This window comes from Bufo bufo, chromosome 1 (assembly GCF_905171765.1).
Source record: "Bufo bufo chromosome 1, aBufBuf1.1, whole genome shotgun sequence".
Taxonomy (NCBI): Eukaryota; Metazoa; Chordata; class Amphibia; order Anura; family Bufonidae; genus Bufo; species Bufo bufo.
Window position 1 is genome coordinate 449,379,215 of NC_053389.1, and position 26,514 is coordinate 449,405,728.

The window sequence follows — 26,514 nt, forward strand, 5'->3', positions numbered from 1 at the left end:
GGGTAGACTCTGGTGCAACAACCGGAGCGGCAGTAGGAGCGGGCCCAGGAGCGACAACCGACCCATCGGCAACGGGAGCGAAATGAGCCGTGCGTTCAAGCAGGGTTTGCAACGCCACAGCGAACCGACCCAACAGGTGATCCTGCTGATCAAGTCTGGCAACCAGCGTGGGTAGCGAGGATGGCCCTGTACCATCAGAATTCATGGCTTGGTCCTAATGTCACGGAACCATGAACCAGACGTACAACAAGGGATAAGTGAAAATAAGAAGGCTTTATTGAAAATAAAGCTGTAAAGCAAAAGTCCAAACGGATGGCGAAACCGAAGCAGAGTCTTTGCGAAGCCAGAGGTCAGGAACCAGAAGGGTAGTCAGACGAAGCCAGGATCAGGAACCAGCAGGGTAGTCGGACGAAACCAGGATCAGGAACCAGCAGGGTAGTCGGACGAAACCAGGATCAGGAACCAGAAGCAGCAGCAGTCTAGAAGCATGTGAACACAGGAGGACCAAGCAAGGAACTGAAGCCACAGACCTCCTATATATATGAGCTGGGCATCCAGCTCCTCCCAGTGGGAAGGAGGAGCCGCAGGGTGGGAGGCTACAAGAAACCCAGAAACCAAGATGGCCGCCAGCACATGTCAAACGAAGGAGAACAGCAAGAAGGTAAGACCATGACAATATTCTTGTTTTATAATATTACGAATATTCGAAAAAACAAATATATTTGTTTTTTCGAATATTCGTAATATTCTAAAACAAGAATATATAGCAATAAAGCGAATATTCCAAAAAAACGAATATAGAGCGATTTAGCTAATATAGTGCTATAATCTTCTTTGTCTAATAGTTGTAATTTTTTCTCATCTGAAGTTTATATTGGAAAAAAATTACATTTATAAAAAAAAAGATTATAGCACTATATTAGCTAAATTGCTCTACATTTGTATTTTTCTAATATTCGCTGTATTGCTATATATTCTTGTTTTAGAATATTACGAATATTTGAAAAAACTAATATATTCGATATAGTGCTATGACTCATTGGCCCACAAGCAAGAAGCAGGGAGGAATCATGTTTTTTACTCTATTTTTCGAGTAAAAAAAGCCTAGAATATAACGAATATTCGAATTCGCAAATATTCGGTGAATATTCTACAAAATATCGCAAATTCGAATATGATCCCTGCCGCTCATTACTAATGCTGAATGGATGAGTATTTGCCTGTATTTATACTGTATGTATGTATGTATAATGCACCACAACCTCCACCATGGTCCACTGTTGTCTGCAGACACTCATTATTGCCCTTCAGCAAACAGACTGGCTTCTGTTACAGTCAAGTATTTCAAATTTTGACTCATTAGTCAAAAGGACCTGCTGGCATTTTTCGGCAGCCCAGTTCTTATGTTTTTGTGCACAGTTGAGTCACTTGGCATAGTTTCCACTTAACTCTGCTCGAAAACATAGGAACTGGGATGCAGAAAAATGGCAGCAGGTGCTGGGGACTGTCCAATTAATAGACATAGGTGTTGGGTTATGGCTCCATACAACTCTGGCCTTGTCTGAAGCCTTAAAGAGCATATTTGTACTTATGAAACTGGCTGAGCTGTTATATGTGTGCTTGGCAGCTGAAGGCATCTATATTGGTCCCATGTTCATATGTGCCTGTGTTGCTGAGTAAAATGACGTTTTAAGATATGCAAATGAGCCTCTAGGAACAATGGGGGCATTGTTGTTACTCCTAGAGGCTCAGCTCTTTCTGCAACTGCCGTGCCCTCTACACTTTGACCTTAGCAGAAGTCAGGGCCAGGCATAATCACATTTACACTGCCTTACCCTGTTAAAGTGCTGAGGGTGCGGCAGTTGCCAAGAGATCAGAGCCTCTATTAGAGTAATGTCAATGCCCCCTCTGCTCCTAGAGGCTCATATGTATATATTTAAACTCTGTTTTTCTCAGTAATGGCACATATGAACATGGGACTAACTCAGATGCCTTCAGCTGCAGAGCACACATGCAACATACAGTCGTGGCCAAAAGTTTTGAGAATGACACAAATATTGGAAATTGGAAAAGTTGCTGCTTAAGTTTTTATAATAGCAATTTGCATATACTCCAGAATGTTATGAAGAGTGATCAGATGAATTGCATAGTCCTTCTTTGCCATGAAAATTTACTTAATCCCAAAAAAATCTTTCCATTGCATTTCATTGCTGTCATTAAAAGACCTGCTGAGATCATTTCAGTAATCGTCTTGTTAACTCAGGTGAGAATGTTGACGAGCACAAGGCTGGAGATCATTATGTCAGGCTGATTGGGTTAAAATGGCAGACTTGACATGTTAAAAGGAGGGTGATGCTTGAAATCATTGTTCTTCCATTGTTAACCATGGTGACCTGCAAAGAAACGCGTGCAGCCATCATTGCGTTGCATAAAAATGGCTTCACAGGCAAGGATATTGTGGCTACTAAGATTGCACCTCAATCAACAATTTATAGGATCATCAAGAACTTCAAGGAAAGAGGTTCAATTCTTGTTAAGAAGGCTTCAGGGCATCCAAGAAAGTCCAGCAAGCGCCAGGATCGTCTCCTAAAGAGGATTCAGCTGCGGGATCGGCGTGCCACCAGTGCAGAGCTTGCTCAGGAATGGCAGCAGGCAGGTGTGAGCGCATCTGCACGAACAGTGAGGCGAAGACTTTTGTAAGATGGCCTGGTGTCAAGAAGGGCAGCAAAGAAGCCACTTCTCTCCAAAAAAAAAACTGGGACAGATTGATCTTCTGCAGAAAGTTTGGTGAATGGACTGCTGAGGACTGGGGCAAAGTCATATTCTCCGATGAAGCCTCTTTCCGATTGTTTGGGGCATCTGGAAAAAGGCTTGTACAGAGAAGAAAAGGTGAGCGCTACCATCAGTTATGTGTCATGCCAACAGTAAAGCATCCTGAGACCATTCATGTATGGGGTTGCTTATCATCCAAGGGAGTGGGCTCACTCACAATTTTGCCCAAAAACACAGCCATGAATAAAGAATGATACCAAAACACCCTCCAACAGCAACTTCTTCCAACAATCCAACAACAGTTTGGTGAAGAACAATGCATTTTCCAGCACGATGGAGCACCATGCCATAAGGCAAAAGTAATAACTAAGTGGCTCGGGGACCAAAACGTTGACATTTTGGCTCCATGGCCTGGAAACTCCCCAGATCTTAATCCCATAATCCCATTGAGAACTTGTGGTCAATCCTCAAGAGGCGGGTGGACAAACAAAGACCCACTAATTCTGACAAACTCCAAGAAGTGATTATGAAAGAATGGGTTGCTATCAGTCAGGAATTGGCCCAGAAGTTGATTGAGAGCATGCCCAGTCGAATTGCAGAGGTCCTGAAAAAGAAGGGCCAACACTGCAAATACTGACTCTTTGCATAAATGTCATGTAATTGTTGATAAAAGCCTTTGAAACGTATGACGTGCGTGTAATTATATTTCACTACATCACAGAAACAACTGAAACAACTGAAAACAACTGAAAACTTTGTGAAAACTAATATTTGTGTCATTCTCAAAACTTTTGGCCACGACTGTAGTTACATAGTTGATACAGTTGAAAGAAGACATAAGTCCATGAAGTTCAACCAGGTCAGCCAGTTTCATAGGTACAAATCTGATGACAGATGCCCTTTAAAATATACAGTCAGGTCCATAAATATTGGGACATCGACACAATTCTAACATTTTTGGCTCTATACACCACCACAGTGGATTTAAAATGAAACGAACAAGATGTGCTTTAACTGCAGACTGTCAGCTTTAATTTGAGGGTATTTACATCCAAATCAGGTGAACGGTGTAGGAATTACAACAGTTTGAATATGTGCCTCCCACTTGTTAAGGAACCAAAAGTAATGGGACATAATAATAATAATCATAAATCAAACTTTCACTTTTTAATACTTGGTTGAAAATCCTTTGCAGTCAATTACAGTCTGAAGTCTGGAACGCATAAACATCACCAGACGCTGGGTTTCATCCCTGGTGAAGCTCTGCCAGGCCTCTACTGCAACTGTCTTCGGTTCCTGCTTGTTCTTGGGGCATTTCCCCTTCAGTTTTGTCTTCAGAAAGTGAAATGCATGCTCAATCGGATTCTAGTCAGGTGATTGACTTGGTCATTGCATAACATTCCACTTCTTTCCCTTTAAAAAACTATTTGGTTGCTTTTGCAGTATGCTTTGGGTCATTGTCCATCTGCACTGTGAAGCGCCGTCCAATGAGTTCTGAAGCATTTGGCTTAATATGAACAGATAATATTGCCTGAAACCCTTCAGAATTCATCCTGCTGCTTTTGTCAGCAGTCAAATCATCAATAAATACAAGAGAACCAGTTCCATTGGCAGCCATACATGCCCACGCCATGACACTACCACCACCATGCTTCACTGATGGGGTGGTATGCTTAGGATCATGAGCAGTTCCTTTCCTTCTCCATACTCTTCTCTTCCCATCACTCTGGTACAAGTTGATCTTGGTCTCATCTGTCCATACGATGTTGTTCCAGAACTGTGAAGGCTTTTTTAGATGTTGTTTGGCAAACTCTAATCTGGCCTTCCTGTTTTTGAGGCTCACCAATGGTTTACATCTTGTGGTGAACCCTCTGTATTCACTCTGGTGAAGTCTTCTCTTGATTGTTGACTTTGACACACATACACCTACCTCCTGGAGAGTGTTCTTGATCTGGCCCACTGTTGTGAAGGGTGTTTTCTTCACCAGGGAAAGAATTCTTCGGTCATCCACGACTGTGGTCTTCCGGGTCTTTTGGTGTTGCTGAGCTCACCGGTGCGTTCCTTCTTTTTAAGAATGTTCCAAACAGTTGTTCTAGCCACGCCTAATGTTTGCTATCTCTCTGATGGGTTTGTTTTGTTTTTTTTCTGCCTAATGATGGCTTGCTTCACTGATAGTGACAGCTCTTTGGATCTCATCTTGAGAGTTGACAGCAACAGATTCCAAATGCTTATAGCACACTTGAAATGAACTCTGGACCTTTTATCTGCTCATTGTAATTGGGATAATGAGGGAATAACACACACCTGGCCCTGGAACAGTTGAGAAGCCAATGGTCTTATTACTTTTGGTTCCTTAACAAGAGGGAGGCACATATGCAAACTGTTGCAATTCCTACACTGTTCACCTGATTTGGATATAAATACCCTCAAATGAAAGCTGACAGTCTGCAGTTAAAGCACATCTTGTGTGTTTCATTTCAAATCCATTGTGGTGGTGTATAGAGCCAAAAATGTTAGAATTGTTTAAATGTCCCAATATTTATGGACCTGACTGTAGGTGAATGCACAGGGTTCTAATGTTCCAGGGAACACTTTTATATGGTGGTATTGTGCTCTGTATTTTGCATGAGTATTTGTAAGACAAAGACAGAAGAATCTATAGAGAAAAATTATAATGGAAAGATGTGTGCCTCTTCTGTGTTTTGGACCCACTCCTGGTTTGGTCTTACAAATACTGAAGGAAAATACTGATCTAGATACTGTGTGAAAGAGTTCTTGGGCTGGGTTACTGCTTACATTTTTTGTAATATAGATTTTGTCTTCAACTGATCTTTAGTGATCTGTTTCCCACTGGACTGGATAGATGGACCCAGTAAAAAAAAAAATAATCATAATCAAACTGGTGCAGTTTGGCATCAGGTTGAGTTCCCTAGAAATTAATAGGATCTGTTGATGGATTTGTCATGATCATGCAAACAAGCTAAAATAATTCAGCTTTGAGAGTCCTCACAGTGGTTCAGTAGTCAGCATTGCAGAGCTGACATTCTGTGTTCAAATCTGTCCAAGGGACACATATGCATGGAGTTTGTATGTTTTACTCTAATTTGCATTAGTTTCTTCCAGGTACTCTGGTTTTCTTCCAAAAACATACTGATAGATAAATTTGGAATTTAGATTGTAAGCCCCAATAGGAACAGGCACTGATGTGAATGATATGAAAGATAATTTTACAACATTATATAATATGTAGGTACTCAGTAACTTAGTATTAACATGTATGAGGCCGCAAAGAAAACCTGGGAGTAAAATAGTGATGATCGATCCTCAACATATCCTCAGCTGTTTAAAGAGGCCACAGCACTCTGGTCAGTGCTGCAGCCTCCTCACAGCATGCCTAGCACAACATGGTCAATTGTATAGTGGATGTGCTGGGCATTGCAGACCTTGAATAGGACTGAGCTGCACATAGGCCATAAGACCAACAAATTTGACATCACTGGTCTACAGTACTCATCATACTGCCACGGTCTCTTCAAACAGCTGATCAGCAGGGGTATTACTCCACTTACTGAGGATATATTTTACTCCCGGAAAACCCCTTTAAATATATGTAGAAAAAATACATGATTTCCTTTTGTATCACTCCGGAATACCACATGCTGTTTTTGTGGCAGTTTAAAAAAAAAAATCAAAACCAGAAGTGGATTTAAGAAGAATGGGAAAAATAAAGAAGGACATCTAGTTCTTTCTGCTGGGAGCCACATGTGGCTGCACCTCAAACTGCATGTGTGTTTCCAGTTATGATCATAGAACCTTTCTTTTGTAACATACATTTTCTCTAAATTTAGTTTTTTATTTTTCTACTAGTTTAAAGTACTAGAACGATGGAAAACGAATATCTTCTAAACCCGAAAGGATTTATCCCTGTTTATTTAAAAGAAGTTTATTTGTGAGAAAAAAACGATTAATAAAGCATTGTATTTACATTGTCGGGACCTGTTCTCCTTTCTTCTTGCAGCTTAATGACATTATAGTGAGCACGCCTGGGACTGCTATGCAGATGTACTTCCTGGAGACATTGCTGCTTCAAGACAAGCCATTACTTTTTGTGGGCCCCACAGGCACGGGAAAGACAGCTATTATAAACAGCTTCCTGCGACACTTACCTCAAGAAAAATATGTTGTATGTCAAATTAACTTCTCAGTGCAAGCTTCAGCTAATCAGACCCAGGACATGAACAAAACTGGAAAGGTACCCTGAGTTTTAATTAAAATCAAGTATGTAATAGTGCTGAATGTGCTCCATGGAGATTATCCCACAAAATAATATTAACCACCCAGCGTCAGCCTTTGACAGTACAAATGAAATCTGATTTCTTTCATTCTACGCTGTTTACAGGAGCCCAAACTACACTTTAATTGTTGTTGACAAAGATTCTGATTTATTCCGAACAGGAAATAGAACGTGATTCAAGAGAGCATGTGTCGTCTTAACTTTTTCTTATAAATGCTCGTCCATGGGAGAATAAATAGACATCTGGTCCTGGGCTTTCCGCAGTCCATGGCATATTAAAATGAATCACTAAATTGTGACTTAATAGGAAATAAAGGCCATCTGTCAGTGTAAGATCAAAGCAGCAGGTGTGTACTTGCCAACAAAAGGAGGGTGAATGTAATGTTTTTGAGATTGAAAGTGTGAAAGGGATGTTTTTCCCTTAAATGCGGGGTTATCTACTATGTACAGGAAATACATTGAAGATTCTATAATCTTTCACTAACATAAAAAGAAACATATGGTCAGGGAAAGACTATGTGAAAATAGAGTAAATTAGTACAATGCTTTAAACTACTGTTTAATAGTAACATCCCTTAGAAGTGTTTTCTATGGCTTCATTCGCTTTTATGTTCCTTAGCTTTTCATAGTAGCAACTCAGGTCCTTGTCACAGGACTTCTGAAAACAAGGTTCTTTGCATTTGGCCAAAGCTGTTATTACAATAATTATTGTGTGTTGAAAGATTATTGCTGTATTCTCTGTTACCTTGCTTTATTAGTATCATTAGTGTTCTGACAGGCATGCAATCTGTAGTTTATGCTGTATGATAATGTGTGTACTTCTACTATACTATTATTTGCATAAAATAGCTATGCGGGATATTCTAATAAGCGCCTACCTATGCCAAGTGCTTTGATGTTTGGCACACCCTCAAGGTACTTACAAAATTTCCTACCTTCTACTACTCTTCCAGGGATATTAACATTTGACAATAATATTAAGTTACCTTAGGAGAGCTCGTCATTGAGATATAAATTACCACTACTGCAGGTTAATGTAATTAGCCTGGCAATATCCGGGCTGTAAAAGAGTCAAAGTCAAAACTTTGCCAGAAGCTTTATTATATTCTCGTCCGAAAAGTAGGACACTAACTTGATATGAAAGTTTTCTCCTGTTTTAAGTCCTAAACTTCATTATTATTAACCACATACTATTAAAATTTAGAAAGTAATGTATATTCAGTTGATTTTCTACTTACAGTATACATTTTTATCAGGTGTTAAACTATTTAGTATACATGGCAATATTAGGTGGCAAACATTACATAAGCCACTGTGTTTTTAATTCATTTTTTTTTTTTTTTTTTAGCTAAAGCCAGAATTGGATCCAGCAGGAAGGATGAGAAGGTTTTCCTTTTATATTTCCCCTTCCTTTTGAATCCATTTCTAGCTTTGGATCAAAAGTCTGCATAAAAAATATATGTCTAACTGCAGACCATCTGTCACCGCCAGTTCTGATAGAAGATCTGGCAGACGTTCTTCTCTACCTCTTGTATGATGTTCTTTGTTTTGGTTTCACTTTCTCATCTCCTTTCCTTCTGCCAGGTGTCACTTATTTCGACTAATCGTCTTTCTTTATAATCCCTCCCATACTGCCTCACTTTGTGGTTTATACTACTTCCTGGATGAGGTGTTCACTGCTTGAGGCTGCTTCTGCTGTTTGTTCAGATAAGTCATTTACTTTATTGTGTTTCCTTGCTGGCTTGATTCTAGGTGACCCTGACTCCGTCCGTTTTAAGTCCAGGGAGCTGGTGGTCGTGTCCCCTCACCATTATAGGGTTTTCAGGTGTCACACAGTATTAGGTACGCGAGCATGCAATCGTCTACCATACAGACCCTTGCATGTGCATAGCAGTCAGGGAGAGCTCTAAGGGTTTTATAGGGCTCACCTATAAGATACTTAGTTTGGGATCAAACCAGTCGCTCGTTTATTTATATGTTCCAGCTATCTGCTAACTTCATCCGTGAGACCATCTGAGGGGATGGGGCGAGGGTAGGGTGGGCTTTTACAAAATAGATGGATAGATGATAGGCTATCTATTTATTTATTTTCTTCTTTTCTATTTCAAGAACCCAACTTATAGGGTTCATATGATTTTATTTGTAATCTGAAAATTAATATAGTATTTGGAAACATAAAAAACACAACCAGTTTGGCTTAGGGCTACCTTTAAGGACCAGTTCACATTGAGTTTTTTGGCACTGATTTAGTTCCATTTCCGCCTCAAAATCAGCTCCCAAAAATGCCTCCCATTCGTTTCAATGGGAAGCAGCATTTTTTTTTTGTTGCAAATGGAAGAAAGAAGTAGCATGCCCAGGGGCGGATGGGGAACTCAAAGTGGCCCTGGAAAAAAGCATAGAAGTGGCCCCATGTTGTAGGTGGCCAAAATGGTAGGAGGCAGGACCACACCAAGTGGGCGTGGTCAGCAAACCATTAGGCGTGGTTCACATAACATACCCCCCGACTTCTGAAAAGCCAAAGGAGGGATAATATGTGTAGTCTGCTTAGTGTGCCATGCCAAATTTATTTCCACTAAGCCATGCCTCTAACTCTGCTCTATATACCCCAGTCCCACCCAGTATCACACAGTAGTTATGCCCACTTTCTTCTCCCACCTGGTAGTCATACCCCTACACAGTATTTATGCCCTCAGTATAGTACTGCTGCCTTCACACAATAATGTTGCCCCTATAGTGTTAAGAAATAAAAATTAAAAAAAGTTAATACTAAGTCTGTTTGGACCTCTATCCAGCCGCTCAGTGTCAAAGGACCTGACAGCAGTTGGTACTGGTGGCCTACTGATAGGAGAAGGGCTGGCAGCATGATAATGACATTACAGCAAGGCCACCGGTAAGATTTCCATCCTATGTGACTGATATCAGCCGCTCCTCTTATAACACTCCAGCACTGATATAACCTCCAGAGACATTAAATCACATGTGACTGATATCAGCCGCTCTTCGTATAACGCTCCAGCATTGATATAACCTCCAGAGACATTACATCATATGTGACTGATATCAGCCACTCCTCTGATAACGCTCCAGCACTGATATAACCTCCAGAGACATTGCATCACATGTGAATGATATCAGCCGCTCTTCTTATAACGCTCCAGCACTGATATAACCTCCAGAGACATTACCTTATATGTGACTGATATCAGCCGCTCTTCTTATAACGCTCCAGCACTGATATAACCTCCAGAGACATTACATCATATGTGATTGATATCAGCCGCTCTTCTTATAACGGTCCAGCACTGATATAACCTCTAGAGACATTACATCATATGTGACTGATATCAGCCGCTCCTCTTATAATGGCCCACCACTGATATAACCTCTAGAGACATTACATCATATGTGACTGATATCAGTCGCTCCTCTTATAACGCTCCAGCACTGATATAACCTCCAGAGACATTACCTCATATGTGACTGATATCAGCCTCTCCTCTTATAACGCTCCAGCACTGATATAACCTCCAGAGACATCACATCATATGTGGGCGGTGAGGGGCTGGAAAAAAAAATACCCCAAATTACCCCAAATTGGGACCTAAACTGAAAAATGTGGTCGCCAAATTTAAAATACATATAATTATAATATAAAAGACATCAAGGAGAATACAGCACCACATACCTCTTACATCCAGTGACATCTCCTGTCATGTAGACCTTCTCTTGCCTCTTCTCCTCCATTTGACTAAGACCACCATGGCAAATTCTTTCAGCCACATCTCATCTCTACAGTTTGTAACACAGACACGTTAGATTTCAAAATTTTTCCATCAACCTCCCCATCCTGTTGTCCCCACAGTGTCATCCTGCTGCCACCCCCAATACTGTGCCCGTTGTGCCCCCCAATGCGTCAGGTACTATACTGCTGAAAAAATAGTGACCCTAATAGACATAATTGGAGTCATTTATCAAACTGGTGTAAAGTAGAACTGGATTTCCAAAAGAGCTGTCCAAAATGAATGGTGGAACCTGATTGGCTGCTATGGGCAACTAAGCCAGTGCTACTTTACACCAGTTTGATCAATTACCCCAAATGTTCCTATAGTGTTCACAGCAGCTATAATGTCCCCCCAGTAATAATAGCACCCTCTATTGTGCTTCAGGCAATAATCCCTGTATAGTGTCCCCAAAAATAATAAAATTGCCCCTACAGTGCCTCCCCAATAGCAACACCCCCATATAGTAATTTCCACCACACTTCCCCCACATAGTAATCCCCCCATAGTAATTTGCCCCCACACAGTAATTTCCCCCAAACTGCCCCCATATAGTAGTTTGCCCCCACACAATAATTTCCCCTACATAGTAATTTGCCCCACATTGCCCCCACATAGTAATTTCCTCACACTGCCAAATATAGTAATTTCCCCCCTCTGTCCCCACATAGCAATTTCCCCACACTGTCCCCACATAGCAATTTCCCCACACTGTCCCCACATAGCAATTTCCCCACACTGTCCCCACATAGCAATTTCCCCACACTGTCCCCACATAGCATTTTCCCCACACTGTCCCCACATAGCATTTTCCCCACACTGTCCCCACATAGCAATTTCCCCACACTGTCCCCACATAGCAATTTCCCCACACTGTCCCCACATAGCAATTTCCCCACACTGTCCCCACATAGCAATTTCCCCACACTGTCCCCACATAGCAATTTCCCCACACTGTCCCCACATAGCAATTCCCCCACACTGTCCACACATAGCAATTTCCCCACATAGCATTTTCCCCACACTGTCCCCACATAGCAATTTCCCCACACTGTCCCCACATAGCAATGGACAGATTAATCAGATTCAACAACCTAACAGATTATGTGACACTTATATTGCACATAGGAGAACTTTATTCAGATTATTATTATTATTATTATTATTATTATTATTATTATTATTATTATATATTATCATAGGACTTTGGAAGTTAATTGTTTGGACCAGACCATATTTCAAATTTTAAGAGGGTGAATACAAATGCAGTCACAACTTTTCGCTTTTTATTCGTTTTTTAACAAGCCATTTTTTTTTTATTACACTATTTTATTCCAACAATTTGGACTATTATGTCCACTGCATAAAATCTCAATTAAAATCTATTTTAATTCCAGGTTGTAATGAAATAAAACAGGAAAAACACCAAAGGGTGTAAATAATTTTACGAGGACCTGTACATGAACAATTCAGGCCTGTAAAAGCAACAGTTTGTGCTCATATAGGGGGTTCCATCCCCCACAGTAGTGTCCATTGGCTCTAATGTGTATAGGTCTTCGTTTAATGAGATAACTTCTTTAGTATTTTTTACAGGACAAACATAATTTCATTTATAAATAATCATGATACCTTGAGTGTATAAACAGGCAGGCAAATAGCATTTCATTAGATCCTTGTTGCACTTTGTTTATGTCTTTAAGCTGTATAAACCATCTTAATTAAAGACATTTTAGACCTGCATGCACGGCATATATAGCAAATTGACTTTTTTTCTATTCAAGTTATTTTCCCTTTTTCATTTGGAGCCAAAGCAGACAGTAACAAATGACAAGGAACATTGGGAAGCATTTATCAAGGGTTATCACCCGCGGTTACCAACCATTGCTAGCATTATTCCCTGCTAATTGGCTGGTTACTAAATTGCTGCTTACCAGGCTCTAGCTGTAATCATCAAACAAATGTCACCTCGTTCCATACAGCATTTTATGTAGAGCAGGGAGCTTAAAATATGTCACTATTATCAGATCTGATATTTACAATGTTTGTAAAAAGAGCACATTGGTTAAATCAATATATTTGTTACAGTAATTGAGGTTGATTACCCTATTTTACATTTCTTGGCAGGATAAAATAGGTAATCATTCTGGATTGCATATATCGAGTTATAAATACTGCATTCCATCAAATTTCAATTTTTATTGCATAAGTAAACAAGATTGGAATGACACACTTTTAAGATTAAAATTAAATCTATTTTTTCTGCCCATAAAGGTAGCAGTTTACTTAGCATCTTCTACATTTTATTTGGAGCTTTCATCTCCATTCCCTTTTTCAGTACAGTAGAGAGTGAATACACGTAAAAAGTATACAATTGAGATGCTCCCCAAATGCTAAGCTGATTTTAGGGGGAATATACTATGTTAATTCAGCATTTGAGATGAGAGAATTTCTTGAATTCATACCAATTTGGCATTTTATTTTATTTTTTTATTGATTCGGACCCAGATTGATTCTAAACAAACTGAATATGCTCCATTTGGCCTGAAAATGGTATATAACACTCTGATGTCTCTTAGGACTCTGATGTTTTATGAAAAGATGTTAACTCTATTTTTTTATGAATTTTTGCCCCTTTTTTAGCTCTTGAATGCAATAAAAGCAATAGCAAATCATGTCAGAGTGACACTGACATGCATAGCTATGGGTAAACGCATGATTCATGGTGTTAACAAACAGCATGTTTAAAAACTTACTGCACCATCACATGTCTTATGATTTACATATTAGAAACCCTCCAAAAAATATCTAGCAGAGGTTTAAACACACACAGTGTTATAGGAAATAACAGAGCTTTTTGGGTCCAAGCGCCTAAGATAAACACACATGTTATTGTCATAGGAAACAGTGGTTTGTTTTGCAAAAACATCCAAAAATTATGTGTAAAAAGGGACAGAATTTTGGTATTTATACATGCAAGAATGCTAATTATTAGAACTAGCAGTGGCTTGTGGAAAAATTCTCCCTTTCAATTAGGAGCAGCTGCGATACAGTGTGCATGTAGAAAGGGTAGGGTAATAATGGCATGTGCCCACAATAGTAGCACAAGGCAGTAGATGTGTGTGTGGCTGTTTGGGGGTAGTATTAGTAGTAGCGCCACCATGGTGGCTCTGTAGTGGTAATGGAAGTGGCAGTAAGAGTATTAGCAGCGGGGAGTAGCTGCTGTGGCAGTGGTGCCAGCACCATCAGCAGTCATACATAAGGAGCATGATGGTTGGAAGGCAGACAGCGGCAGTGGCATGTTGGAGAGAGTGGCAGCATCCATATGGTATGGAACATGATAGTAGACAGGCAGACAGCAGCAGTGGTATGATGGCGGCAGCAGCAGCCATACAGTATGCAATAGGATGGTAGGCATCAGGAAGTAGCAGCTGTGGCAGTGGTATCAGCATCAGCAGCCATACGGTAAAGGTCAATGTTGCAATGGCATGATGTGCACCATCAGCAAAAGCATATTTCTTTATCAGCCTCAGCCTAAGGAGTGTGAAAATGCTTACTGATCCATGCCTCCTTCATTTTTGACAAAAGTATAGTTTTGTATACTGTGTAAGGGATCTCTCTCTCAAGAAGGGCGGCGATTGCAGATTCCTTCGTAGACAACAGGATTAAAGTCCAAACGATGCTTTATTCTATGGTACTTCAGCATTTACAGGTGAACTCAGTTATAACTCACTGGATAAGGTGAGGTTCCATCATCACCGAAACATAATCCTAACAAAATAAACTCCTGTCCATCTAGGCTCTAGCTAATAAAAATTTGTTTCTAGCTCACCTATTGAGCACAGGTCACACTCAGGGAATCAGACTTCACTAGCCAGCAAGGCAACCAGCTTCCTAGGCTTTTTCCAGGCATAACTCTTTCTCAGACTGACAGCCAGGGATGTGCTTTAATGTCCCCCTAACGATCACAGCTGGACTACACCTGGTGATCCCTCAGGCTAGGGGAAAACATGCCCTAGAATGGGGGTGGACTGGGGAGGTCCCACTATCAAACCTACCTTCCGGGTCCAAATAAAATCCAGCCCTTGAACTTTAACAAAAAATAGCTCCAGCAACTACGTTTGCTGAAGCCAGTGCCATCTTCCTGGATTTTACTAATCTCACCCAGTTGAGGAACATGGGTGGGATATACACCCCTTCCAGGACTTTACCATACACTTTACCACAACTGATGGAGAACAACTTTGTCAGTTTAGGTGTCTCCATGCCCTGTGTTGCACTGAAAACTCTCTCTGAGATGACAATGAAGGCTGAATAAGACAGAACAGAGAGCATACTGGGCAAGTTCGGGCCACTATTCAAATCTACCTGCTCAGGTAAGCCTTTTTAATGTTCATGATGCTTAATTAGCTGCTGTGGCTTCCGCTGCTTGTGGTACCAAAGACAGCGGAAGGTTGTTGACTCTGCATGGAGTGGAAAGGGGTCGGGCATCTCAGTCAGACACATAGGCGGCAGGCATCTGCTCACTAAAAGCTACAGGAAACTGTGTGCAGAGTGTAAGCTGATAATAAAGCAATTTGGACTACCTTTTAGCAAAAGGAATACATTCTCCCATTGGCTTTCCAGTAATCATCAGATTCCTTGAGGTTAAGGATACATCAAGCAAGCTAGCATGCAGCTTTCCATTCTGGCCTGTGAGCCCAGTTCTTTCCTGCTCTGTCCCCAGTTAGATGACTGATCATCATGGATGATGTAACCATGATCAGCGGAAGCTTTATGCTCTTTTTCCACCACGCACTCCTCCTCCAGTGTTAGCTCCTCCTCCATGGGACTTTCTCCATGTGGGACTCAAACAGCTACAGGACAGCCAGCAAAATGTGTAAGCTGTTCTTCTTCCGCTGTCCTTAAAATAAATATGAGGGGGATGACATTGTTAATGCCTCATTTCTTCCTACTGACAAATATTTGAAGGGCCACATGGATGCTGGTAGACTTGCAGAAATTTCTGCGTGTATTTCTGTGATTTTCCACACTAAGGCATCTTGCACACGTCCGTTTTTCAGCCATTCTGTGCATTGGGGACCGCAATTTGCACAGGCACCATCCGGGAGGATGCCTCAATTGGAATGGGTCCGTGATTCGTCCACACCGCAAAAAAAATAAAAATAAAATAGACACGGCACCAGAGGCGGACTGGAAACTTAAAGTCGCCCTAGAAAAAATACCCAAAGTGGCCCCGTTTTGTAGTCAGGTCCAAATTGATGGAAAACAGGACCAGCAATACCATATTGTGGGACATTATACAACCCCAACAGAGCCAAATACCACAGACCATCACAAAATACTGCCAACAGCAGTAAAAAATACATCCCCAAAAACTTTCACTGGTCGGCCATGAGGAGGGCCCAGGCGGCCCCCTGGGCATCGGCCTAATGGGAAATTTCCCTGTAAGGTCTATGGCTAATCCGATCCTGCACGGCATGGACAGAAACCCCAAGGAAGCACTCCGTAGTTGGACTATACAGTGTGGTTTTCATTGGTTAGGGTATGGCCTCACGGCGAGGTTGTGATGCTATATGAAAAAGGTTGAGAAAGAGGAAGGTCCCTCAAAATGTTGCTTAGCAGAATGCTATTGCCCCCTGTCTTGAATGAACTTGCCCAGAGAAAGAGATACCGACTGAGTGCACGGGTGAATGCATGAAGAAGCTGTAGGGAGTCGGTGCAAGCAAAATGAACTAAGGTTTATATAATACTGATTTTGATATGTGTTTTACCTGTTTTCATCAAATAAAGGACACTAATTTGGTTATAAGGTTGTGTTCAAAATAATAGCAGTCAGACATCACTAACCCAATCAATCACTGTTTTTGGTAGAAATTATATTTCTACATGGCAAATAATTTACTAGCAGGTGTATTAGAGTAATAGAAACCCAACAGACCCAACAGTCATGTATGCTGCTGATTCTCTGTAATTCAATCACTTATTAAAAGGGGCATGTTCAAAATAATAGCAGTGTGGAGTTCAATGAGTGAGGTAATTCATTATTGCCCTTATTTAAGGAAGGAAGGCAACAAATGTTGTACATGCTGGTTACAGTGCATTTCTCTCAAATTCTGAGGAAAATGGGTCGTTCCAGACATTGTTCAGAAGAACAGGGTACCTTGATTAAAAAGTTGATTGGAGAGGGGAAAACATATAAAGAAGTGCAGAAAATGATAGGCTTCTCATCTGAAATGATCGCAAATGCTTTAAAATGGCAACCAAATCCTGAAAGACTTGGAAGAAAGTGAAAAACTACTATTCAAATGGATAGAAGAATAGCCAAAATGGCAAGGACTCAGCAAACAATCAGCTCCAGGAAGATCAAAGAAGGTCTAAAGTTAACTGTGAGTACTGTTACAATTAGAAGATGCCTATGTGGAGCCAAGCTATCTGCAAGAAGCCCCCACAAAGTCCCACTGTTGAAAAAAAGACGTGCTGAAGAGGTAACAATTTGCCAAAGAGCACATTGACTGGCCTAAAGAAACATTGTGTGGACTGATGAAAGTAAGATTGTTCTTTTTGGGTCTAGTGGCCTGAGACAGTTTGTCAGATGACCTCCAAACACTGAATTCAAGCCACAGTACACTGTGTAGACAGTGAAGCATGGTGGCGCAAGCATCATGATATGGGGATGTTTCTGATACTTAGGTGTTGGGCGTATTTATCGCATACCAGGGATCATGGATCAGTTTGAATACATCAGAATACTTGAAAAGGTCATGCTGCCTTATGCTGAAGAGGAAATGCCCTTGAAATGGGTGTTCCAACAAGACAACGACCCCAAACACACCAGTAAACGTGCAATATCTTGGTTCCAGACCAACAAGATTGATGTTATGTGGCCAGCCCAATCCCTGGATCTTAATCCGATAGAAAACTTGTGGGGTGACATCAAAAATGCAGTTTCTGAGGCAAAATCAAGAAATAGAGAAACATAGAAACATAGAAGCATAGAATGTGTCGGCAGATAAGAACCATTTGGCCCATCTAGTCTGCCCAATATACTGAATACTATGGATAGCCCCTGGCCCTATCTTATATGAAGGATGGCCTTATGCCTATCCCATGCATGCTTAAACCCCTTCACTGTATTTGCAGCTACCACTTCTGCAGGAAGGCTATTCCATGCATCCACTACTCTCTCAGTAAAGTAATACTTCCTTATATTACTTTTAAACCTTTGCCCCTCTAATTTAAAACTGTGTCCTCTTGTGGTAGTTTTTCTTCTTTTAAATATGCTCTCTTCCTTTACCGAGTTGATTCCCTTTATGTATTTAAAAGTTTCTATCATATCCCCTCTGTCTCTTCTTTCTTCCAAGCTATACATATTAAGGTCCTTTAACCTTTCCTGGTAAGTTTTATCCTGCAATCCATGTACTAGTTTAGTAGCTCTTCTCTGAACTCTCTCTAGAGTATCTATATCCTTCTGTAGATATGGCCTCCAGTACTGCGCACAATACTCCAAGTGAGGTCTCACCAGTGTTCTGTACAGCGGCATAAGCACTTCACTCTTTCTACTGCTTATACCTCTCCCTATACATCCAAGCATTCTGCTGGCATTTCGTGCTGCTCTATTACATTGTCTTCCCACCTTTAAGTCTTCTGAAATAATTACTCCTAAATCCCTTTCCTCAGATACTGAGGTCAGGACTGTGTCAAATATTCTATATTCTGCCCTTGGGTTTTTACGCCCCAGGTGCATTATCTTGCACTTATCCACATTCAATTTCAGTTTCCAGAGTTCTGACCATTCTTCTAGTTTTCCTAAATCCTTTTCCATTTGGCGTTTCCCTCCAGGAACATCAACCCTGTTACATATCTTTGTGTCATCAGCAAAAAGACAAACCTTACCAGCGAGGCCTTTTGCAATATCACTTATGAAGATATTAAACAAAATCGGTCCCAGTACAGATCCCTGTGGAACCCCACTGGTAACATTACCTTGTTTTGAATGTTCTCCATTGACTACAACCCTCTGTTGTCTGTCACTCAGCCACTGCCTAATCCACTCAACAATATGGGAGTCCATGCTCAATGACTGCAGTTTATTGATAAGTCTTCTATGTGGGACAGTGTCAAAAGCCTTACTAAAATCTAGATATGCGATGTCTACTGCACCTCCACCGTCTATTATTTTATTCACCCAGTCAAAAAAGTCTATAAGATTCGTTTGACATGATCTCCCTGAAGTAAACCCATGTTGTTTTTCATCTTGCAATCCATGGGATTTTAGATGTTCCACAATCCTATCCTTTAATAGGGTTTCCATTAATTTGCCTACTATTGATGTCAGACTCACTGGTCTATAGTTGCTTGATTCCTCCCTACTACCTTTCTTGTGAATGGGCACGACATTTGCCAATTTCCAATCTTCCGGGACGACTCCTGTTACGAATGATTGGTTAAATAAATCTGTTAACGGTTTTGCCAGCTCACCACTAAGCTCTTTTAATAATTTTGGGTGTATCTCATCAGGCCCCTGTGACTTATCTGTCTTCACCTTAGACAGCAAACTTAGAACATCTTCCTCTGTAAAGATACATGCATCAAACGATTTAATAGTCATTCTTTCTAGTGGAGGTCCTTCTCCTTTTTCTTTTGTAAAAACTGAACAGAAGTATTCATTAAGGCAGTCGGCTAGCCCTTTATTCTCTTCTACATACCTTCCGTCCTTTGTTTTTAATTTAGTTATTCCTTGTTTTAATTTCCTTTTTTCATTTATATATCTGAAGAATGTCTTATCCCCTTTTTTCATAGACTGAGCTAGTTTTTCTTCTGCCTGCGCTTTAGAAGTTCTTATAACTTGCTTGGCCTCTCTCTGCCTAATCTTGTAGATTTCCTTATCTTCATTGCTCTGGGTTTTTTTATAATTACAAAATGCTAGCTTTTTATTTTTAATGATTTGGGCCACTTCTGCTGAGTACCACATTGGTCTCCTCCTTTTTTTGCTTTTACTGACAAGTCTAATGCAATTTTCTGTTGCCTTCAATAATGCACCTTTTAAGTAGTCCCATTTCTCCTGGACTCCATGTAATCCGTTCCAGTCTGATAAGGACTCATTTATGACTAATTTCATTTTTGAAAAGTCTGTTTTTCTAAAATCTAAAACTTTTGTTTTTGTGTGGTGGGACTCTTTCACAGTTCTTATATTAAACCACACTGACTGGTGATCACTAGATCCCAAGGTTTCGCCTACAATGACATCATATACCGAATCCCCGTTTGTGAATACCAAATCCAAAATGGCCTCCCTCCGGGTTGGCTCCTCAACCACTTGTTGTAGAGATAACCCCAGTAGGGAATTTAGAATATCTGTACTCCTGGTAGAACTTGCTATTTTGGTTTTCCAGTTTATATCTGGAAGATTGAAATCTCCCATAATGATAACTTCTCCTTTCATTGTCATTTTAGCTATTTCTTCAACTAGTAGATCATCTAGTTCTTTAACTTGACCAGGTGGTCTATATATCACACCTACACGAGTTACTGCATGGTTAGCAAACTGCAACGTAACCCAAACTGACTCTATGTTGGCCTCACCAACTTGTATTAGGTTAGATTTAATGCTATCTTTCACATACAGGGCCACTCCTCCTCCTTTCTTGCCTTCTCTGTCTCTTCTGTATAAATAGTACCCTGGTATGGTTATGTCCCAGTCATTTCTTTCATTAAACCATGTCTCCGTAACAGCCACTAAATCTACATTCTCAGATGCCATTATTGACCCAAGTTCATTGATTTTTTTACATAAACTGCGAGCATTTGTAGACAGGACTCTGAGCTTATCATTTCTTAACCTCTGTGCTTCTGACCTGTTCTGGCATTGTTTCGGGGGGCAATTGGACTCTTTTATTTTCACTCTTTTGCCCCCCCTTCCTAGTTTAAATACTCTTTCGCAAATTCTTGGAGTTGTTCACTAAGTACATTTGTTCCTTTGAGAGAAAGATGCAAACCATCTTTTTTGTACAGTTCCTTTCTATTCCAAGTAGAGCTATCATGAGAAACAAAGCCAAATCCTTGCTCTTGACACCATTTACCAAGCCATATGTTGAACTCCTTTATGCGCCTCTGCCTATCATTCTGAACATTATGCACAGGCAGAACTTCAGAAAATGAAATGGTGGATGCAAAATCCTGTACGTCATGAAGAACTGTGGAATGTAGTCCAATCATCCTGGGCTGGATTACGTGTTCTCAGGTGCCAGAAGTTGGTTGACTCCATGCAACACAGATGTACAGCAGTTCTCAGAAACAGTGGTTATACAACTAAATATTAGTTAAGTGATTCAAAGGAAAGCAAAATCATCAAACATTTTTCAGTTATTATGGTGAATGTTTGAGTTTGTAAAGAAGAATACAAACACTGCAATTTTTTGGAACACTCTAATATTCACTTTTCTTAAAAAAATTTACAGGAACAACACAAATTTGATATATTTTTCTTCATGTTGTGATTTGGAATATAATGTGTAGTGTTCCCAATGCATTTGTGTGTATGGAAATAAAAGTTATTAGAAGGATTTTGAGCTTTATTCACTTTTTTAAACACACTGCTATTATTTTGAACACAACTGTATATAACATATAAGGAAATGCAGCATCTCATTTCCCAAAATAGGTACTGGTAAATGTCAAAATAGGTTTCTGACATAGTCCTGGCATTTTCAAAGTTGTGATGACTGCGCCTCATTTACGTGCAGTTAACTGCTTCCAAAATATGTCCTGCTGCTTATGGCTGTTAACCGCATGAGTAGCTGCTTGTGGTGTATGTTTAACATACAGTCCTGATCAAAAGTTTAAGACCACTTGAAAAATGGCAAAAAATCATATTTAGCATGGCTGGATCTTAACAAGGATCCAAGTAGAGCTTCAACATGCAACAAGAAGAAATGGGAGTGAGACAAAACATTTTTTGAGCATTCAATTTAATAAAAACAACGAATAAACTGAAACAGGCTGTTTTTCAGCTGATCAAAAGTTTAGGACCACACCTCCAAAAAAAAACGAAACCCCCCCAAAACAGAAATCCAACTTCCAAACATGAACTCAGTAAAGAGTAGCTCCACCGTTATTGTTTATCACTTAAAAAATTTGTTTCGGCATGCTTGATGCAAGCGTTTCCATGAGGTGAGTGGGAACATTTCTCCAAGTGGTGAAGACGGCCGCACGAAGGACTGGACATAGCCAGCGGCCGTTTGATGCCCCTGCACTTCCTGAAGCTCCATTGTTCCACTGAAGGAAAAAGCACCCCAGACCATTATGGCGCCCCCTCCACTGTGGCGCGTAGAAAACATCTCAGGTGGGATCTGCTTGTCATGCCAGTAACATTGGAAACCATCAGAAAATAAGGAGTTTAAGAAAAGGAGTTTGGAAACTAAGGTTGGATATAATTTCCTTGTGTGTTGTTGGCTTAATTTTACGTGGTCCTTCAACTACAGCAGACAGGGTCTAAATCTAAATCATTTATACTGTTTTACTTTTTTACTGTTGTAATCCCCATTTAGTATGTGTTGCACAATTTACAACGCAGTCCAGTGCACATCTTGCATGATGTATGCAGTCCTGGAACAGGAGTTCAAGGGTGTATATCTTTGTTCTAGATGTGAGCAAATTACCCATTTGGAATCGCAGATCGAGTCTCTAAATGGGCAAGTTGCAACACTGAGAGGCATTGATAATTTGCAAAAGAGTTTGCTTCTCACCGAGCAAGCACTCTTTGGGGTAGATGAGGGGGAGGGTGACAGAGAGGAGGCTGAGGAAAGTGAGGTAGCTAGCTGGGTAAAAGTTAGAAAGCGGGGTAGAGGGAAGAGTGCCAGGGAGGCTAGTCCTGATCTGACACACCCCAACAAGTTTGCACGTTTGGCAGATGAGGGGGATGTCAGTCCGGGGACGGCACTGCTGCAGCCAGACACTTCCTCTGCCAGTCAGGGGAATGTCAGCTCCAGTAAGCAGGGAACCAGGAGAGCAGGGCAGGCCAGACAGGTGCTGGTAGTGGGAGACTCCATTATTAGGGGAACAGATAGGGCAACAAGCTCTATCGTAGGGACGGGCTGCACCTCAATGGGGAAGGGGCAGCTGTGCTGGGGAGAAAGATGGCTAGAAGGTTGGAGGAGTGTTTAAACTAGGGACTGGGGGGGAGGGTAATTACGATATAGGAGGGAAAGATAGTGCAGATAGAGACCGGGGGCAAGGTAATAAGAATGGGGGAGGAATGGAAGGAGGGACTAGAACAATTCAGAAGGAAAGGTGTAGGGTAAAAAATATACATAAACCTCTCAAATGTATGTATACTAATGCCAGAAGCCTGACTAATAAAACTGGTGAACTGGAATTAGTGATGTGTGAGGAGGACTATGACATAGTGGGAATAACTGAGACATGGCTGGATGATAGCTATGACTGGGCAGTTAATGTACAAGGTTACAGTCTGTTTAGAAAGGATCGTCAAAACCGGAGAGGGGGAGGGGTTTGCCTTTATATAAAGTCCTGTCTAAAGCCCACAGTCCGAGAAGATACAAGTGAGGGACATGAACATGTGGAGTCACTATGGGTAGAGATACATGGAGCTAAAAACAACAATAAATTACTAATAGGAGTTTACTATAAACCACCTAATATACCAGAGTCCACAGAAAATCTACTACTAAACGAGATAGACGAGGCGGCAAATCATAATGAGGTGGTTATTATGGGGGACTTCAACTACCCAGATATAGACTGCGAAACTGAAACTTGTATATCTCATAAGGGAAACAGGTTCGTGGCTATAACCAAAGACAATTACCTCTCCCAACTGGTTCAGGACCCGACTAGAGGGACGGCCATACTGGACTTAGTATTAACCAATAGACCTGACAGAACAACAGACGTGCAGGTCGGGGGACACCTGGGAAATAGTGACCATAAAGTAATAACCTTCCAATTATCATTCAAAAGAGCGTTTCTACAGGGAGGAACAAAAATACCAAACTTCAAAAAAGCTAAATTTAGCCAACTAAGAGAGGCCATAGGCCAAACTAACTGGGACAAAGTCCTCACAAATACAGACACAAAATGGGATATCTTTAAAAGCATCCTAAAATCTCATTGTGAGAGGTACATACCGTATGGTAATAAAAGGTTAAGGAACAAAAAGAAACCAATGTGGATAAACAGAACTGTAAAGAAAGCAATAAATGACAAAAAGAAAGCATATAAAACACTAAAACAGGAGGGTTGCACGGAAGCACTGAAAAACTATAAGGAAAAAAAGTAGAACATGTAAAAAACAAATAAAAGTGGCCAAACTAGAGACCGAGAGATTAATTGCCAAAGAGAGTAAAACTAACCCTAAAATGTTCTTCAATTATATAAATGTTAAAAAGTATAATGCTGAAGGTGTTGGCCCTTTTAAGAGTAATGAGGGGGGAGTCGCAGAGAGCGACGAGGAGAAAGCAAAGCTGTTAAATATTTTTTTCTCCAATGTATTCACTGAGGAAAATAAATTGTCAGATGACATGCAGAATGCAAAAATAAATTCCCCATTAAAAGTGTCCTGTCTGACCCAGGAAGAAGTACATCAGCGGCTTAAAAAGATTAAAATAGACAAATCGCCAGGACCGGATGGCATACACCCCCGTATCCTAAAGGAATTAAGTAATGTCATAGCCAGACCCTTATTTCTGATATTTGCAGACTCTATACTGACAGGGAATGTCCCACAGGATTGGCGCGTAGCATATGTGGTGCCAATATTCAAAAAGGGGCCAAAAACAGAGCCTGGAAACTATAGGCCGGTAAGTTTAACATCTGTTGTGGGTAAACTGTTTGAAGGTTTTCTGAGAGATGCTATATTAGAGCATCTCAACGGAAATAAGCAAATAACGCCATATCAGCATGGCTTCATGAGGGATCGGTCATGTCAAACTAATTTAATCAGTTTCTATGAGGAGGTAAGTTCTAGACTTGACAGCGGTGAATCAATGGATGTCGTATATCTGGACTTCTCCAAAGCATTTGACACTGTACCACATAAAAGGATAGTATATAAAATGAGAATGCTCGGACTGGGAGAAAACATCTGTATGTGGGTAAGTAACTGGCTGAGTGATAGAAAACAGAGGGTGGTTATTAACGGTACACACTCAGATTGGGTCACTGTCACTAGTGGAGTACCTCAGGGGTCAGTATTGGGCCCTATTCTCTTCAATATATTTATTAATGATCTTGTAGAAGGCTTGCATAGTAAAGTATCAATTTTCGCAGATGACACTAAACTGTGTAAAGTAATTTACACTGATGAGGACAGTATACTACTACAGAGGGATCTGGATAGATTGGAGGCTTGGGCAGATAAGTGGCAGATGAGGTTTAACACTGATAAATGTAAGGTTATGCACATGGGAAGGAAAAATGCAAGTCACCCGTACATACTAAATGGTAAAACACTCGGTAACACTGACATGGAAAAGGATCTAGGAATTTTAATAAACAGCAAACTAAGCAGCAAAAACCAGTGTCAGGCAGCTGCTGCCAAGGCCAACAAGATAATGGGTTGCATCAAAAGGGGCATAGATTCCCGTGATATGAACATAGTCCTACCACTTTACAAATCGCTAGTCAGACCACACATGGAGTACTGTGTACAGTTCTGGGCTCCTGTAAACAAGGCAGACATAGCAGAGCTAGAGAGGGTTCAGAGGAGGGCAACTAAAGTAATAACTGGAATGGGGCAACTACAGTACCCTGAAAGATTATCAAAATTAGGGTTATTCACTTTAGAAAAAAGACGACTGAGGGGAGATCTAATTAATATGTATAAATATATCAGGGGTCAGTACAGAGATCTATCCCATCAGCTATTTATCCCCAGGACTGTGACTGTGACGAGGGGACATCCTCTGCGTCTGGAGGAAAGACGGTTTGTACACAAACATAGAAGAGGATTCTTTACGGTAAGAGCAGTGAGACTATGGAACTCTCTGCCTGAGGAGGTGGTGATGGTGAGTACAATAAAGGAATTCAAGAGGGGCCTGGACGTATTTCTGGAGCTTAAAAATATTACAGGCTATAGCTACTAGAGAGGGGTCGTTGATCCAGGGAGTTATTCTGATTGCATGATTGGAGTCGGGAAGGAATTTTTTATTCCCCTAAAGTGGAGAAAATTGGCTTCTACCTCACAGGGTTTTTTGCCTTCCTCTGGATCAACTTGCAGGATAACAGGCCGAACTGGATGGACAAATGTCTTTTTTCGGCCTTATGTACTATGTTACTATGTTACTATGTAACCATCAAGGTAAAAAAAATTCTCATCAGAGAATAAAACTTTCTTCCACTTTTGAATGTCCCATGTTTGGTGCTCTCTTGCAAAATCCAAACAAGCAGTTTTCTGGCGTTCAAGGAGACGAGGTCTTTGAAGACGTTTTTTGTTTTTGAAGCCCTTCAGTCTCAGATGCCATCTGATGGTTATGGGGCTGCAGTCACCACCAGTAAGGGCCTTAACTTGGGTCGAGGATCGTCCAGTGTCTTGACGGACAGCCAATTGGATCCTCCGGCTCAGTGCTGATGAAATTTTTTTGGGTCTTCCACTTGACTTTTTTGTTCCATAACCCTCAGGATCATTTAGGAAATTCCAAATGACTGTCTTAC